The sequence below is a fragment of the Thunnus maccoyii genome, chromosome 23 (genome assembly GCF_910596095.1).
Source record: "Thunnus maccoyii chromosome 23, fThuMac1.1, whole genome shotgun sequence".
Taxonomy (NCBI): domain Eukaryota; kingdom Metazoa; phylum Chordata; class Actinopteri; order Scombriformes; family Scombridae; genus Thunnus; species Thunnus maccoyii.
The window spans coordinates 15,908,287-15,926,580 of record NC_056555.1 but is presented as its reverse complement, the minus strand read 5'-3'; positions in this window follow the sequence as shown (position 1 = coordinate 15,926,580).

Sequence of the window (18,294 nt, the reverse complement as noted above, 5' to 3'; positions counted from 1 at the left end):
GTTTGGAAAGTGTGACAGCTATTTCACTGTGAGAGCAAAAACCCTAACCAACTAATACTTAAGATAACTGCTTGTTGCAGGACAACATCTCATTTTCTAAAATTCTACATGCATTAAATACACAAGATACATTATGTAAAGCTTTGGAGTTTCAGAAGGCACCTTTGAACTAGGCTTGTAGTTTTGTGTTAAGCTATGCTAAGTATGTCTTGGACCATTTTGTACTAAATGCACAGTATAAAATCGATATATTCTCATCTAACTCCTGGGAATAAAGCAAACCAGTATGTTTCCAAAAATGTTGTATTGTCTTTTAAAACTGGCTCTCATCACATATTAGAATCTGTGTTAAAACACAGAAAGTTACATAACAGCAGCTGCATGACAGATGTTGTGGCCCACTTGTCAATTTACTTGAGTGTGACAGTCGTGATTGGTATGGATTTAGAGTGATTATTCAATATTTAATCAGATTTGCATATGTGATCACAGACAGGTGTGAAAGACAAATGGTCTGCCAACAGTGACCCTGAAGGTGGCTCATATGAGAGCAAAAGCTGAATTCTGGCAGAATGAATAGTTAGTGGGTCATGGATGCATGAAGGGTTTCTCCCAGGACTAGAATCACCTTAATAACATTGTGCAAATGGATACAACACTGTTTGACAGATGCTTGTTACGTTTTTGATGACTCTGGGAAACCTCCAGCCATCACCAACCTGTCATACTATAATGTGTGCTAAGTGTTAAGTGTGCATGCCTGGTAGCATCGTTGTTGGTAGCATGCTAGTCTTGCTCACAAAGAAGCCTTTTTGATAAACAGTGAAACCCATGAACTTATATAAGGTGAAATGATGCTTTTCTTGCAGTTGAAAAATAAATGTTTCTTGTTACTGTGTGTGAAAGATGATTGTAGAGTCTAACTTTTATTCTGAAAAATTACATAGTTCTAGTTACCATGCTTGGTCAGTTTTCAGTTAGAATTAATTTATATTTACATTTTAGCATTGAAACGTTGTTTGAGAGCTTCAAAAATCAACTCTGATAACTTTAGTTTTTTCTCCTTTTTCTGCATGATTTCTGATGTTTGCCACCAGCGTCCAGAGTCTCTAGCAAAGCTGTCACTGAAATAAATCGTTAATGACCTTTGGTGCCTAAGAGGGCTCCTACCCATGGCCGGGGACCTAGGGTGATGGGCACTGAGTACCAAAGTGAGTACAGCCGTTCCACACTGATAGTGCTGAATATATATGCCCTTGACATGACAAAGAGAGGTGGAGGGCTAAAAGTGGTCACATTGCATTAGCATCGAGCAGACTTGACTGGCTGACAGGGCAGTGTGACTGGAGCCCAGTGGTGGTAAAGGCAGTGCGGAGGAGGTGAGGGGCAGAGGGTCTACCATCCTTGGGGCATTACACGGGACAGTTGGATGGGGTCAGTCAGCAAAACCAAGCAGCCACCCATCAATAATTAAATCAGTCACAGTCAATATATTTTAGCATGAGCGCCTGAGCCCTTTGATCACAACAGAAGACCCCACAACTGGCATCAAAGAAGAGAAATTAAGCTGCTTGTTTGACAGAGACCGAGCTAGCTGCTAGATGCAGTGATCTGTCCACCCGCTTAAAGAAATTTGTATGCATGTGTACACAAACAAGAATCCCTTCTGCAGCTATCTGCTGCCTATTTCAAAGTAAAGAGTGTGCACAGCGAGCAGTCCATTGCTCTTTATGGAGGGGATGGCTTTTCACCAGAGCTGTAGCCCCTCTGTCAAATTTGATTAAGGGCTGCTTACTCATTATTGACAGGAGCCGCTTGCAGTAATGACCTATAGTGAGAGAGTCATTTACTTTGATGGTAAGAACACAAGCTACACTGGACATTTCCCACAGCACATCTCTTTAGGGGGAAAAGAGCTCTTTGATGGCCATTAGATTTTTGTGAATTATTCCACATCGCAGTGCTCGTTCTGTGTCTGGCCAACTTTGATCTAAAAAGTGTCTGTCTGATGTGTTTTTTTTCCCACTCCCCTTCTTTGGCCCACCCTAAAGTCAGTTGACAGGGAGGTTAGACTTCATAAAGGCCCCTGGGAGTGAGTGTCGACATTTCATTTGTTTGAGTTGGAAAGATGACAGAAGTCACATTTAATTACAGGGTTCTTGTGTCGTCTGAAGAGATAAGGGGGTATGTTGTGAATGCCTGATGCATACAGAATGAGCATGGACTGTGCTCTTCCATATTTGCAATTCCAAGGGAAAATATATATGACCATTAGGCTGTACTGTACAGCACAATGCAAGTGTGCATTTATGCCTCATAGTTATTTATATTTCCCACACTGTCTGCAGTTATGTGTGTGCATCCATGCAATGTGTTTCATCACGTGTATGTTTACATTATCTATTTGCACACCTGCTTCAGTATGTTTTGTGCATTTCTGATTGTAGACCATTCCAGAGCCCCAGAGCTGTGCAGCCACCCTGTACAAACAGCAGGGTGCCCAATCAGAAGCTAAAGAGGAAGCCTGATATTGTGTGCAGCTCTGTGTGATTAACACACTGCCAGAGGAGGCAGCTATCTGCCTCTGATTAGCGATTACAAATTGAGAGTGCACTTTTAAAACATAGCAGTCCACTTTTCAATTAGGAGCCAACTTAGACAAGTGGCGAGTCTTTTCCCCTTATGGTTAAACTCCTATTCACATCAGATCTACAGAGAAAATAGTGCAATGTGAGATCTCAATTGGTCTTGGCAGTTGAGCTGAAGTAGAAGTTGCTAATCAAGGTCCAGCATCCAGAGCTGACTGTGTGCTTTACTACCAGTGACAGAGACTGATCTGTTGTATAGCCTTGGCACTGTACGTCTCTGCAGCTGTAGATTTAAATGTGAGATTTGAGATGTCCTCCCTGTAAGCCCTTGGCCTGCCCAACCTATCATGATGACTTCAACTCTGAGACTTGAGTCATGTGCCATCTCTCCTCATCTCAGAGCATATGTTACCACTGACCTTTATAGGGCACCCCTGATGGTAACATTTCTCATGACAGCATGGTAACATTTTGCATGATTTATTTGCTTACCAATAATGTTGATCTCCTTTGCCCCTAAGGTGTATTGATAAAATCTAGCAAGTATCTCACATCCTTTCTCACAGGATTTTTAAATTGAGGATGGCGCTATTTATGTCCCAGCCAGTGTAGCATGGAAAAACACCATTGCAAGTGACATATGGCAATTAATAGATGCTTTCAAGATTATGCAATCATCTGCTCTACTGACTGCTGCTGGGTGTGGCCTGTGTGGTTGCTGTAATAACTGACCCACTTACATATATTATTGTGAGAGTTTCAGGTGCTTATCCCATATCCAGTTGTTTCTAGCTTTGAAATTACCAGCAAATGAGAATTTAGACATTTGAAGTCTACAAAAACCGTACGCAATTGTTACTTATCGCTTAGTGCAAACATGGCTCCTGGCAGTATTATGTCGAACAATTTTCCTGTATGTAATCTTAGGTGTAAACAGAATCTGCAGCAATACAAAAAACAGTTGATTGCAGCTAAAGAAAGTACAACCTCGGCCTGTTTTCGCCCCCAGCCTGTGTAGCTGTATCCGGCTCTGTGTGCCCAGTTCAAAGCAATCTGGCAGGTGGAGTTAGAAAAGAGCACAATGTTGTCAAACAGAAATCAGATTTGCTCCACTCTCCATTAGCCTTAGCCCCTTCACTCGCCCCCCTGGAGATCACATTAAATGACATCTGCTATCATCAGGATAACCTGTGTCAGCTCCGTGACAAGACTGCAGATGCTGGGCCGCAGATTGTGAGGGGATGGAGGAAAGAGAATAGAGATAAAGGAGATACAGCTAGCTTAGGAGTCCTCACACTTACATTAGAGTTTGTTAGATCTGTCCCAGGATATAATTAACATATAAATCGATGCTGGTTCATAAACCAGGCATGGTACAGTTGAGAGCAGCTTTATACCACTGGGAGGGTAGAGAAGAGGGATGTATTCAAGGTGATTAGCTCCAGCTCCAGCTTATATCACCACTGTAATAACTACTACTGTAGGACATAGAAAATGTGATCAGAAATCATGCATGTTTCACGGGATCATCTATAGGAAATATGGTGGGTTTCCATTGCCAGGCTAAGGCCGTTAGGGGAGTCCATGGATGGACGGACGGACGGATGGACGGATGGATGGACAGATGGACTTCATTCATCCCAAATTGGGTGACATTAGACTGAGCGGTTGTCAAAGTTAGCAATGCGTGACCTGAATCTGGAGCATCAGCCACAACCAAATAGCTCTCCTTATCTTGTGACAATACCTTTTGGAGAACTCACACTCTCCTATCTGTCTTCTCTCTCTCGCTTTTTCATTGCCATTGCCCCTCCCCTTTCCTCTTGGCATTGCAAACGTGCCACTTCTGTTGACTCGGTAATGAGAAGATGGGTCTCTTTGTCACACCGCATCTTTAGCTTCCACTTCATTTTAAGCAGCTCCCTTTTGTTGCTTTTTTGAACATCTGTTTCCATCCTCTCAAAGAAGTGTTTGTTATCTTGCGTCACCTCTTTAACAGCAATTGCTATCTTAGCCAAGCAGGTTTTATCTCTGCAATGCTTTTTAAGAGCGTAAACCAGACTGTCTTTGAAACATGTGTGCATTGTGTTTCTGTTGAATCATCCAAGCTGCTAACCTCTTGAAGCCCTCTTTGAGCAATCCTTCTTGCAAACGGTCCCTAATTGTAGTTATTGTGCAGTATAGTATGCACGCTTTGTGGCTCTCCACTGGATGTAACACTACCTCCAGGCTTCTGTCCAAGATGCTCCCATTGAGTACTAATCATCTGGCAGAATGTGAATTCTGCTTTTCTGGAGGAAATCATTATAGAGCCTCACAAAAAAGCAGCCTCCAAATAGCCAGGGCCCAGACATTGTTGGACTGAGGCGTCTGCAAAGGCGCCTGATTAAAAAAGAAGCATGAGCATTAATTGGCCAGCTGATGTTAGGTTGTCAGCAGTAGCTGATGGCTCATTATGCTGCTGGAGCAGAATAGGAGGAGGATGAGAGATGAGCGCGCCCCCTCACACATTCCAGTTTGGCCATCCTTAAACCGAGCACACCCTGTAATTTCAGCATCAACACATCACTCAAAGGGTCTGGGGTATTAGATAAATAAAATCTGTCATTCCCATGGATACAAGCTCGGCGGGAGATGTGATGAGGAGATGGGTATGATTGTGCATGTGTGTATGTTTGTTTGTAAAGCAGGGATTCGTAGGGACAGTTTGCTTGGCTAATGGGGTTGGCGGCCAGCGTAGTGCTCTCTCAGGCGAACAGCTAATTAGCAGGAGCAGATGAGAACATGGTGAGTGTGTGTCCAGGATCCAAAGACACACTGCTCAACCAACCAGGAATACACTGTTTCCCCTTTGTCCAATCAGGGGCCCTAAACTGATATCTCCCTTCCTTGTTGAGTGTCCATCCAGCCAATCACTGACATCTTAACCTTTAACGGACTCTCCCACCTCTCCAGTGAAGCTTCCATTTACCATGGCGACGACATGTGTCAAATGGCTACTTAGCCTTGAGGGAATCTCACAAAAACAGAATCCATCAAGTTCAGGGTCATTTAATGTTCACATTCCCCGTTGCCGCTGCTACAGATGAACAATTGGAATGCGAGGAGGACTGTCCTTGAGATTGAATTGAGATTTTGTGCAATAAGAGAGGATGTACGCGCACAAAAGCAGAATCTCTATGGCAGTACACAGCCAAGATGCCCACCTTTCTTTTGCATCTGAGATAAACATAACCTTGTAGCTCCAGGCAGCAACATTGTTCCAGCTTTACAATGAGCTTGTGCCTTTAACCAAAATTGATTGTGCTTAATAAAACAAAGGAATGAAACTAGTCTGTAAAGAATCCAACATCTTCCAGAATCAGGACCCTACAGTAAACCACAGGATTTCAAGTAGCTGTGACCGCAAATTTCCAAATTACTGCTTGAGGAAACACAGTATTCTTAAATGAGACTTCTAATATTGGCGCAGCAGTGAAATGGTGGGTCATGTCTCAACATTGTTCAGACAGCGATTATACTGACACAAGAGCAAAAAGGTGGAATATATCTCATATTTCTTGGGTAACCATGGCAATGACTGCTGTTTCTATGAAAGACTGAACACTTTGTACAGACCAGTGCCTGCTGCAGGCACACATTAGCGTTTCTTGGTGAAGGGGATGTGGATGATACTGGTGCTGAATGATGCAATTACAATAACTGTCTTTACCGTAATTGTAAAGATCTTTGATGAAAGAGAGGGAAATGAAGGGTTCTTAAATATTTGCTGTATACATCTCCTCTTTGCACTTGGTGAAAATTACTGCTGGAAGTTGTATTGTTCTCTACTCCTTTAAATCACAGCAGTCCCGTGACAGCGGCGGCACTGACAGTTATGGTATGGGTTAGGATTGCACACAAGACCTCGGCTCATTTATCATTCATCTGTGGTGGCCCAAGCCAGCCAGAAAATATAGGGGAATGAGATTTCCTTGGCATGCTATCTCGCTGCATGCACAAGTCACAGTCAACCCTGCAGTGTTAGCAACACCATTTTTATCCCCTTGCAGATATGAACACAGTTCATCACTACACCTTTTATTATGGAACTCACATGGGCATTGAGCTGGCATTCCCCAGTTTTAGTGTATTTTTAGGCTAGTACACAGGAAACTTGCAGCATTATCTGAAAGAGGAATCTGGTCATTTTCTATCCATTTTAAAGATATGGAGGACTAGTGCCTCCTCTTATTCACCATGTTACTGGGGGGTTATACTGTTAAAAATAAGTTTGATGTGCTATCTGGCCTTGGAATAATGAAATATGTCCAATATCCTATTCATCTTCACCCATCCTCTGTATGCACTTGGCAATGTGCTCCTCTTGCCCAGGTTGAAATCCCATCATTACATTCTCTCCCATGTCTAGCTTTGCTCTTTTCTGTATCCCTCTCATCTCCCCTACCATCTCAGTAAAGAGAGCATAGTTGAGAAGGTTTGACTACCCACTGTCCTGTGAAAATAGCTTTGATTTTGAACCAAATCTGAAAAAAAAGAGAAAAGTCTTTGCCCGTTGCAGCTCCTTTTTATTGCCAATACTTGCAAGTTGATGAAAAACCCTTGTGTGTGAAGATGTTCCGGCTTAGACGGAAACTGGATAAAAGACATATCGGCAAAAAATGGACAAGTCATGCATCTTGAAGGTGACAGATACTAAACTTGAAAAGTATGAAAAACTAGACAGCCTTATTTCAGGCCTGGTAAACAAAGCAGAGTACATGTCAAACATTCCCCAACAGGGTACAGTGACACTTTGGGGAAATACAGAGCAGCAGTCAGTCTCTCTCTCACACACACAAACTGAACTATACTGTCCTCAGACAACATACATACTGTACACTACATTTATATTTAACCAGCTGAGATTCTGATGTATATTTCAGCAATGATGGTAACTTTCGCAGCACAGTCAGGAAATCATGAAGCAGGGTTTTCACTCCCCTCCTGTGCTCACACCACAGGGTGAAAATCAGAGCTGCTTCATCCACCCCAAAGACAGAGAGGGAGATGCACATCTATTATACATGGTATATGTGGCTATGTGGAATGAACCGGCCGCAGCAAATTGGGCACATTTTGCTCCGACGCTAGCCAGTCTCCGAGGGGAGCCAATTACTACGTCTCCTTCAGAGCGGGGCCAAAATAACCGAAATTCCCCCATCTTCCCCGGAGCACGGACAAGGAGCAGCAAGGAAAATGTCCACTCTCTTGTTCCCCATTGGGTTAGCCCTACAGACGCTCGCGGAAATCACACATTCCCTGCATTCATTACCTGCTAACGATTCTCCATCCCTTAGAGACTGCGCAGAGAGAGAAAAGTGAAGGGAAAAGTGGGAAGGGGAGGGTTTAGAGGTAAAAGAAATATAAATGGAAGGAAGATTGGGAGGCCCATCATCACGGAAGATGGATGTGTCCCAGGAGAAGGCGGTTTCCAGACTGGAACACTGAACATTGGAGACATGGAAATATCCGATACAGCTGGTTACTCCACGTTGGCTGGTGGCTGAGGAGTGTCCAGAGAGCCTGGCACTGAAAACTGAACTGCGTGCAACTGCCCACACACCTGCGCTGACCTTCACCTTGAGTGGGAAACACAGCGAGCAGGTGCTTAGCTTAATGTTTCGAATCAGGGAACATTTTTATGTAGAATTAGGTAGAACATGCACTGGATTTACCCAACCAATTTTACCAATTTATTAACAACAAACTGCTGTGGTGTAGAGGAAATCCATCCATTGATAGATGCTATTTACATGAACTGGGCCTACAGCCTTTAATTCATGCTCACAGTCAGCCATTTCATCCTCTTTTCAAAGTAATGATTCTCTAAAGTGCTTCATGCTTTAGGTGCAGCATAGGCAATTTTTAACACACTGAGAGACCTTAAGTAAAGCCATCCTTGTACATAATGGTGTGGTTAATCCCAGTGGTGTGTACTATGACCACAACACACACACACAATTAGAAATACTGTGCTAAAAGAAAATTATTTAACAGAAAGTTTGGAAGATGTATAATTAGGCTTTATGCCTTCCTCCTTATCAGTGACTTTTTCTGTACCTGCTACTGTAGAAAAATAATTGTGTGTCCAGTGCAGTGTGGCTCATACTAATTATCCAATCTCTCGTCTTTATATTTCAAACAAAAGAGCATTCCATGGGAATATGCGTACCTCAAGGCATTCTTTAAAGCACGCTTACGTACTTGGGTTGTAATGAGTTATCCTAGCAGATGTGTGATACTGAAATGTGGCAATGAAAGAGGTTAGGATAATGTCAAAGAAAATGGGGATTAAGGTGTTATATTTGGAGCCTTTAATTATGTAGCTCATCAAAAATGCCAGCAAAGCCCCAAAATGGTATCACTTATCAATTATCACCCGGATCATACAGTAATGTGCAAATGACACATCAGGTTATAAGATTAAAGTACTAATTTTTCCATCAGTTAGTCAGCTATTATGGCTCATAACATATACCGGTGTGTGATTGATGCACATAACATTCCTTGGTTGCTTTGGTGCTGTTAGAAAATGCTGTCTATGGCTTTGGTTTATGTCTATATAGGTTAAACATGGATGTGTATAGATGACTATGGATGTGAGCTTCAGGCCTGTCCACATGTCTACACAGAGGTGTATAACATGGAACGGGTCTGCAAGAGCTGAGAGCTTTGGCTTAACGATTGTTTCAGCAAAGCATTTTTTTTTTGCTTTTGAGTATACACAGATATCTCAGTGTGTAGTCTGACAGTGCTTTAACTGAAGGCCAATTTGAGGTGAAGGGGAATGTTGTAAGTCAATTTGAAGATGTTCGAAATTTCCTACATCTGGAGAATCAGCCGCAACCAAAGAGCTCTCTTATCTGTCTATCTGACATTTCCTTAGTTTTAAGATGTTATTAAAGTCTGTGTTCCATATTGGTTTAAAAATTTAAGTGAACTCAAAGTATGTTATGTTGAGTTCTGATGAAACTCAACTCATCAAAAATCAAATAAGTTTCACAACTCTTCTCCAATACACTATGATTGACTCACTAACATTTATGCAGCTATGTTGCTTGTATGGCTGTTACACAGACAACACACACAGCTCATTGTTAGCATCTCGTCATTGTGGTTTAAATGTTTGTGCTGCCAACAACACTGCCAGCACTATTAGCCACAAACTAATGGCCTAAGTCTTGAATCAACAGATATTTTTGGGCAGAGTCGTGCATACAAATTGACTGTTTGTAAGATAATTCAACCAAGATTGTGAATTATTTTTGTTTAGGCCTGAGTTACACCTCTGATCAACAACAATCAGTGATAAATGTATTCACAGATGTACACCTTTCAAGCAACACACTTTTGATAAAATTATACCCTTGTCTTTGTATGGTGAAAGCATTATTTTTTCACCATTGTCTTTTTAGCAGTGAACTAAAAGGAAACCAGCAGATTTGCTGTCTTTTCAAACTGAAACACAGACTGCATTGTGAACTAGAATCCAGCCAGCTGTGTTTTCCTACAAGAACAGGGATGAAACATGCAGATTCTAATTATTCTGCACTTCACAAAAAATACGAGCCACTTGCTCACACTTATTGTTAAAGCTCAACCCCTACAGAGGGCAGAATTATGGACATGGATTTTCTATATCATTAAATGAGTGTGTTTAGAGAGTAAAATGGTCTTTTTTGGTGGGGTTGACTCATACCCTGTTCCCTACAACAAGAGATAAGGTGGGTGTTCACTGCGACATGATGAAATGATTGTATCTTTTCTGTAAGAGGTCCGCAGGGTGACTCAGAGAGATACACAGGCATTTATTCTCTCTCTGTCTGACTACCTTTCTTTCTTTGTGTTTCCTGCACGTGCACAACCTGAGAAAGAAAACGTCTATGTGTGTGTGTAGCTGTTGAGCTGAGAGAAAGTCTATCTCTACATCACCCTGTGGACGCTGCACAAAAAAAAAAAAAAAAAAAAAAAGATATTGTGAGTGTGTATGTCTGTATGGTGTAAAACTGTGAGCATCTCCAGACTGGAAAGTTTACCCCTGGGCTTTTCTCCATCCTCTGTCATTCACAGAGCTCTAACCTCTGAGGACAGACACTCTTTCGCCACAGGGTGCCCTTCACTACAAAATCCCCAACTGATAAACTTTGACTGCTTTCTTTGTCAGCTCTGTCTCTCTGACAAGAAATTGCAAGTTTGATGACAACAGCATCCTCCACATGGATGTGCCATTTTCACATTTCTTCACTACATCTGTTAGGTTGGAACGTCTTCTGCTACCGCTCCCTGTATCACGATACACTCATGATATTTGGCACCTAGTGCACAGAAGGGAGAGGTGGCACTGCTAGAAAACAGCTGTCAGTTGGGAAGTAATGATACCAGGAGAGGAAAGTGTTTTCTATGTTTTCGCAGAGGCTGTCACTTATGGATTTTATCTTACTGATGAAGCCTTAATTAATGACCATCTAGAGCAGGATGCTTGCATAGCTTCAGTTTTCATTTTTTTTTAGACTAATCTGACTTGAAAATAACCTCCTCAACAACTTAAAATTAGCTCCTTCACAGTGTTTTTGTGGTTTATTTAACTGCTTTAATGTTCTTTTTGCATATAAGATGATAATTATTTGATAGATTTATCGCAGTGTCGGAAAAGGACGTGCATTCAGTCTCCTTCAGTGTTCAAGCTCGCTGCTGCTGTAGCACTTAATCTGACGACATTCAATTCAGACTGGAGCCGTGTGGAAAGTGTTATGGAAATCTTACTAACTGCAACCTAGCAAGATTGCTGTTGTGACTTTTACATAAAAGTGACTCCTACACTTATTCAGACATGCTGTCTGTACTTGTTAAATTGCTACATTTATGTAACAAGGTACGTGTCTAAAAAGGATTTGTGCGAGTTTTTTATACAGACATGTTCAAACAATGGATTTTGTGGAAATAGGTATAATATGTGATGTTGCTGTCTGTGCGTCTCTCAAGTGTGAAATTTGGTGCTTTCATAAGGTTTACAGCGTGCGTCACTATGAGGTAAAAGTAATCTAACTTCCGTGACACCTCTTTAATGTCTAAAACCAATATCTTATACTAAAGGCAGACCACATCTTTTATTCCCTTTTCAGTCTTTCCATCAAAGGAACTGCGGCACCAAGTGCAGCAGCCAAGGTGAAACAGAAAGCAGACACCAAAGAAGAATGTGTCGTATTCCTGCACCTACCTTGATTTTCAGTAAATCAAGCCCATCTGTTTAAACAATATGTAATTACCAGCACTTAAACAGCTAAACTTGTTAAAGTGATTAGCCAGTATTTACCATAAGCAACATTTTGTACACAAGATAACGGCTCTCATTTACATATGCTAATACTTGGTAATTAGCTATGCTCTGCCGGGTAATTCCTATTCAGCCTCAACCTACAGGCAGTTTTTTTTTTTCCTTTTTGAGCAGGTTAAAAACAGCAAAAATAATGAATTAATTCAATCAATCATGTAAAGGCTAATATATGCGTAACAAATGGCAAGGGGACAGTTTTAATGTCAGAAATCAAGAAGCAAAGATCCAAGGATACTCTAAGGCATGAAAGACAGAGCTGTCGCCCCGGAAGATTTAATTGTGTTTCTCTGACGATTTACAACAACGCAAACACCTTGTTTTCCGGATTTTGTGACTGTGTTTGTAATGCTTAGTGTTCAGCAGGGAACAACAAGGGAGGCACTTTATCCAAAAACCTTTTCTGTAATCGCTTGCCCATACAAACCTGTTGATAGTGTTGTAACAATAGAAGAACAAAATGGCTTTTGTGTGCTTTTGGAATTAAGGTAAACCTCATTCACCCTCCAGGCAGACATGGCTTAGAAATGGTGACGAGAGAGACGCTGATCTAATTTAAGTTTAATGTGTGTTTGCGCTCCCAATTTTCTCTCTTCTCAGACGTTGAAAGGCATGATAAACTCTGAGACTGTTAGCTGTGAGGCACCTCTGCTCATCTCTTTTTGTCCCATTACCTTAGACTGCGCAGAGGTATTATGACACTCCACAATATATCCATCGCCATCAAAGCTGAGGCCAGATAGAGGGCAGGAAATATTTTACCTTCACAAACAAATGCCATCACCATTAGGAGAATTGAAGAGATACCAGCTGTATGTTTGTGTGTGTGTGTGCATGGTAAGAAAAGTGTCAATATGATGATTTATGGAGGAAGATTATCTGCGGCTAGAGATTGGAAATGCAAATCATTTTTCTTGTCAATTTAACGACCTGCAACCGTGTCACTTTTTTAAAAAAAAAGAAAAGAAGTTTGAGCAAATCACAGCAAACACATAATTTGTTGGAATTCATTCAAACACAACCCACGTAGGCTAATCCTAAACCAACGTCATTTTGTAAAGTGAAGGTGGTTCCGTTCATTAGCATCGGCTCAGTTTTCCTTAACATAAGCTAACAGGTGCTGTCTATAGGGCAGTAACATTTTTACCAGCCTGACCTTTATCACGTGAGTTTTCTATTTGTAGTTTTGATTCGAGATTCCACGTATTTAGGGCAGCGACTAATGGTAATTTGCATTATTGATTAATCTGCTGATTATTTTTTTCAATCAATGTCAGAAAATGGTGGAAAATGCCAACTTTAATTTCCTAAAGTTTAAGGAGACATTGTCAAATTGCTTGTTTTGTCCAACCAGCCGTCCAAATAAGATTTTTATCCTGCTGTTACATAATGTTAGATGAAGGGAAGCAGCAAATCTTCACAACTGGGGAGCTGGAAAGAGGTAATATTGACTAATCAACTAATTGTTTTAGCTCTACACACACTGCTTTTATGTTATGATTATGTGTTCTGCACAGCTAGTTTTCTCTGTTTCCTGGTAAAGAAGAGAACATTGTGTAGCCTAATTTTCTGAGGACAACAGGACACCTAATATCAGAGTGACAGTACATTTCACAAACACCCCCCAGCTGGAGTACAAGGTACAGCCTGTGATTTTAAATTTGGTAAGATCATTGTGGATCAACTATTTAATTTTTTTTCCCACTTTCACATGTTAGAACTTTCCAAATTTAAACAGTCCTACAGTATACTAAGTTGTAGCCGACCACATACTTTCATTTATCTTCTAAAGTGACAAACAACAAACATGCATCTTCACATCTTTATTCATGTTTACGTGTGACAGACAGACAATATAAAGGAAAAATAGGGTTGTCTTGGTAATGGTTAGCTCAGGAAAAAGCCAGACACACTTTTTATTTTACAGTAATCAATGCTTGTTTATTGTGGCCATTTTACATACTAACAAGCAGCATTTATCCTGGTTATTATGGCACTTAAAGATAACGACAGTCATTTTACTCACATAATTTATGATGATCTTCAATTCTGTGGCATAGTTATCAGGGAGATACATTCAACACAATCTGTCTGTTATGTCTGTCACATAGAAATGTGTATTTGCTGATAATGTTAGCGAGATATAAAGACATTCACAGCTATTTCAAAAAAAAAATGAGACTCTGTTTTATTCATTAACTTGACACCACACCCAACAAGTTAAAAATTCACTTTCACTTCTCTCAGGTTTCATGTCTCCCCAAATGACTCTGTGTGTGTGTGTGTGTGTCTGTGTGTGCGTGTGTGTGTGTGAGATATATTCAGAAGAACAGAGGAATGCAGCAGACCTGCTCTGTGGGTGGAGGTTGCCTTGGAGAATCACCTGGTGTTACCGGGGAAACAGAGAAGCTGGTGCAATGGCTATTTATGTAAATTCGTGATAGCCATGGGTGGGGAGTGCATATCAACGCACACCTGACAACAGAGCCAGTTGCTATGGTGACCGAGAATTAAAAGTGGATCAACGAGGGGATTATTGCAGCCACACAGGATTCAAAATAATATGTGACCAACTGTGGTTGGTTTCATCTTTGAGAAATGAGAAAGGAAAGAAATCTTGATCCTTTTTTTTATACTAAAATGATTTGATTTGGCTGAATGTGTAAAGGAAATTAACAATTTAATACACATGCTCAGTTGGTACCTGGTAACTGTGTCTCGGTCTGTCAGTGATAATAGACCACAGTATTCCATCATACATTCATACAGCGCGGCTGGTTGTATTAGCACACAACTAAATTACAAGAAAGCTACCATGACAAGATAAATATAATAAATCTAACATGCTCTTCGTCATATTCAGGGCTGGCTAATGAGTTCTGGAGGCTTTAACAGTAAACAGCAACTTCTCATTTTAAATAAATGGAGGGTAAGTCCTCACATTACTGCCAAAACACAGTGAGTGATAGCTCAGATGGGAGACAGTAAAGAAAGTTGCAGATTTGTTTCCAAGCAGCGTGAAGTCTGTGGAGATTAGAACATAGCCATATGGGTATTTGCATTTGCCGGTGAGGTAGTAACTCTGGAGGTGGAAAGAAAAGATACGGTCCTCAAGCATAAAAAGACCAGAAAACAAACAAAAAATATGACTCGAGGCAACAAATCTGCTGCGTTCAGGTCACACTTCTTTTTGGAGTATCACAGAAGAACAGACCGAATCAGAGCATTTCTGCTGACAAGTGTTATGTAGAACCTGTTATGTAATCGTACCATGTCGTCGCGCTACATTTCAACATGCAGACTTCCAACTAACAGGCTCACTTGAAGGCCTGTGATGTCCCCAGCTGCCACCTGCCGCGGCAAGTGCCATCTCCACAGTTGCAGGGCATTAGCATGGCATGAAGCTGGCACAGCACAACAAGAACTCACACACAACCCTCTGGGGGAGAGAGAGGGGTGTGTGTGTGTTTTTTTTTTCTTTCTTTCTTTTTTTGGAGGGGGTTGGGTGTGTTCCTGGGCAGTGGGCACCCCCAGAGCAGTAGGATGTACATCAGGAAACTTGCAAACCACAGCAGGCACCAAGGATAACCACTTGATAACGCTGTATCCCTCGGGTGGCTTACGGGATTGGCAAGCACATGCGAGCTTGTAGCGATGGTACTCAGTGAAGTGTTGGCTTGGTACTTTAAGACAGATGTGAAGGGAGGTTCAGATACTGGAAAGTGAGTTTGTGTGGTAGACGGAAGCGAGAGGAGGACGCGTACATGTATGTACGTGCATGTCAGTGAATGTGGTCGCAAGCTGGAAGAGAAGGCGAGAGGGCGCGCGTGTCCTTGTGCTGCGGTGTCATCGTGCAATTTTCTAATGTGTATGCATGCGTGTCATGTACGTGTGTGTGCGCTGTACTTGAATTGTGCACGCTTGGCTTGCCAGTGTACCGGAAGTACCACGATGCTCGGGGAAAGAGGCGGGTGGCGTGCTCTGGCGACGAGGCTTGCACCCTCTGGTGTGTGCTGTCACTTCAGTGGAGGGGTTCTTCCAACAAGGTGCAAAAGGAGAAGACAGCAAAGGAGAACAGGCACTGTTTCTACTCTCTGTGTGTGTGTGTGTGTGTGTCTGCATTTTAATATGTGTGTGTGTGTGTGTGTGTTCGAGGGATGGCCTCCTTTATGCTTCAGCCATGTCAACTTCCTCCCTAGTCCTCCCTCTTTTTTTCATGTGTGTATTAGCATTCAACACAGAGCACTTACAGCTCTCTAATCAAACACAAGTTAATTTGTGTTCTCAAGTCTGAATGTCTGTACAGGTGCAGCAATTTAAATTGCTGACAGTACATTGTGTTGAATTATACATGAGGCAGATAATTACATCTGTCTCATGAAATGTCATGGAAACCTTCTCTAATCAGATGTGCTGCGTATTGACCACTAAGCTGCTTTTAGAAAACTTTCAATACTGCAAAAGTATTAAGCTGCTTGATTCCTAATTGACTGAGTGAAAGGTGAGTGTAGATTACGCAACAGTACATTTAAAGAGCACCGTGTTGGTTCTCACTAATTTAACTGTCCTAGAAAATGATGAGTTGAAGTGGAAACATGCATTTATTAGTTTTACAAGCAGTGATGGCAACAATTCAGAGACAAGGTAGGCGTTTCGAGCAAAGCCTGAAAAAAACCTTTTAGTGATTATGTGATTATGTATTTTCAATCTTATTAGTGTCAGAGCTAGCATTGGGATCCATATTATATATTGATGTATTGCATATAGACAGTGCATGTCCTGTTTCTAAATCATTTACCACACATTAGTTCACTTTCTTTAAGTATTTATAATATAAATCTATCCTTATTAGGTATTTGGAAGCTGAGGCAGTCATTACATACATGTCACACTGTCAACATCCTTCCTCTCAGCAGCAGCAAGATCAATAGAAGATGATGTTTATTTGCATCCGCTAACATTAACAACCATCTAGCGTGTCTTACCAATACAATTCTGTGAGTTTGATCTCATCTTTTTAAGAATTTATCTTCAAGAGATAATGGTTCCTTCATTTCAAGTGTTATACTGAAAGCTTTCGCTACGGCATTTATTAGATTAAATTCCTTAAGACTCCTGCTCAAATCAATCAGGAGGTGAGGTTAGTCATCTACAAAACAGGAATTAAAAATAAATAAACTTTCTTATTTGGATTAGACAAGTGTAAAAGGACAGATAGAAAAGTAAATACTGAAAAAAGAAAGCACAGAGGAGATGGCTGCTGCTGCTGAAACACTGGGGAATAACATGTCCAGGCAACGATGACTTGACACCAACAGGTATACACAAACATGCACACACACACACACACACACACACACCTATAAAGACACAACAGAGTTCAATAAAGGTCTGAAAGTTGTCTGCGGCGTCTGAAAAGCGGTGCAATCAGATTGTTATTATCAGGATTATTATTGCTTATCAGAGCCTCGGAGGAATCTTTGCCCTATTGGATACATGATTAATCTGTAAGCAAATTATTGCTCGACATCCTCTGAGGCTCCTTTTTAAATTGGAGTGCAGTGTCCCTCGTAGGAAGGAACACACCGAACCTGGAGTAGGCACATCATTTGTTTGAATAAGGCTTCCTTTTTTTTTTCACCGTTTCTCTTCAGAAGGGAGTTATTCAGTTTTACACCCACTGAAAACCTTCAGTGTATTCACAATAAACAGAGCCCACACCTGTCTTACTTATACTGATCTGACAGCTGATGATACATAAGTGGATTACGTAATGTCCAACCAACCAACAGACAAGTGCATTACTGTCACATTCATTCAGTGATAGAATACTGTACTGTATGTCGAAGTGGATCAGCGCGTCTACGTGGATCAACACTTAATTGCTCGGTGAGGACTCTGGAGTTCCCTTCTCTTTACATTCATATCTAAATGATACAGGGTGGGTGGGAATGACAATGACAGTGCGGTGCTTTAAATCAGGGGTTTTTTTTCTTTGTCTTCTCCCCTCTCCGTCACTCACCGGGTCGCCATGAATACACCGTGTCATCCAATCAAGTACATCTTTTGCATTTTGCTGTTGCTTTACCGTACCTCGCCGGCAATCAAGACAGGAGCACATCTGCTGCTGTGATTAGGTCTGGATGTTGTTTGGACGTCAATACTTTTTTTTTTTTTTTAGTCTTTACCTAGAAGTGTGTTTATAGCACTGATTATTGGAAACTATTAAAGTACTGAAGGCTGACATCAAAGCTCTGGTCAGATTCATAATCTTGTTTACTCCGATAAGATCAAAACTCAAAAGTTTCTGTTTACAGTCGATGTTTCTCACCA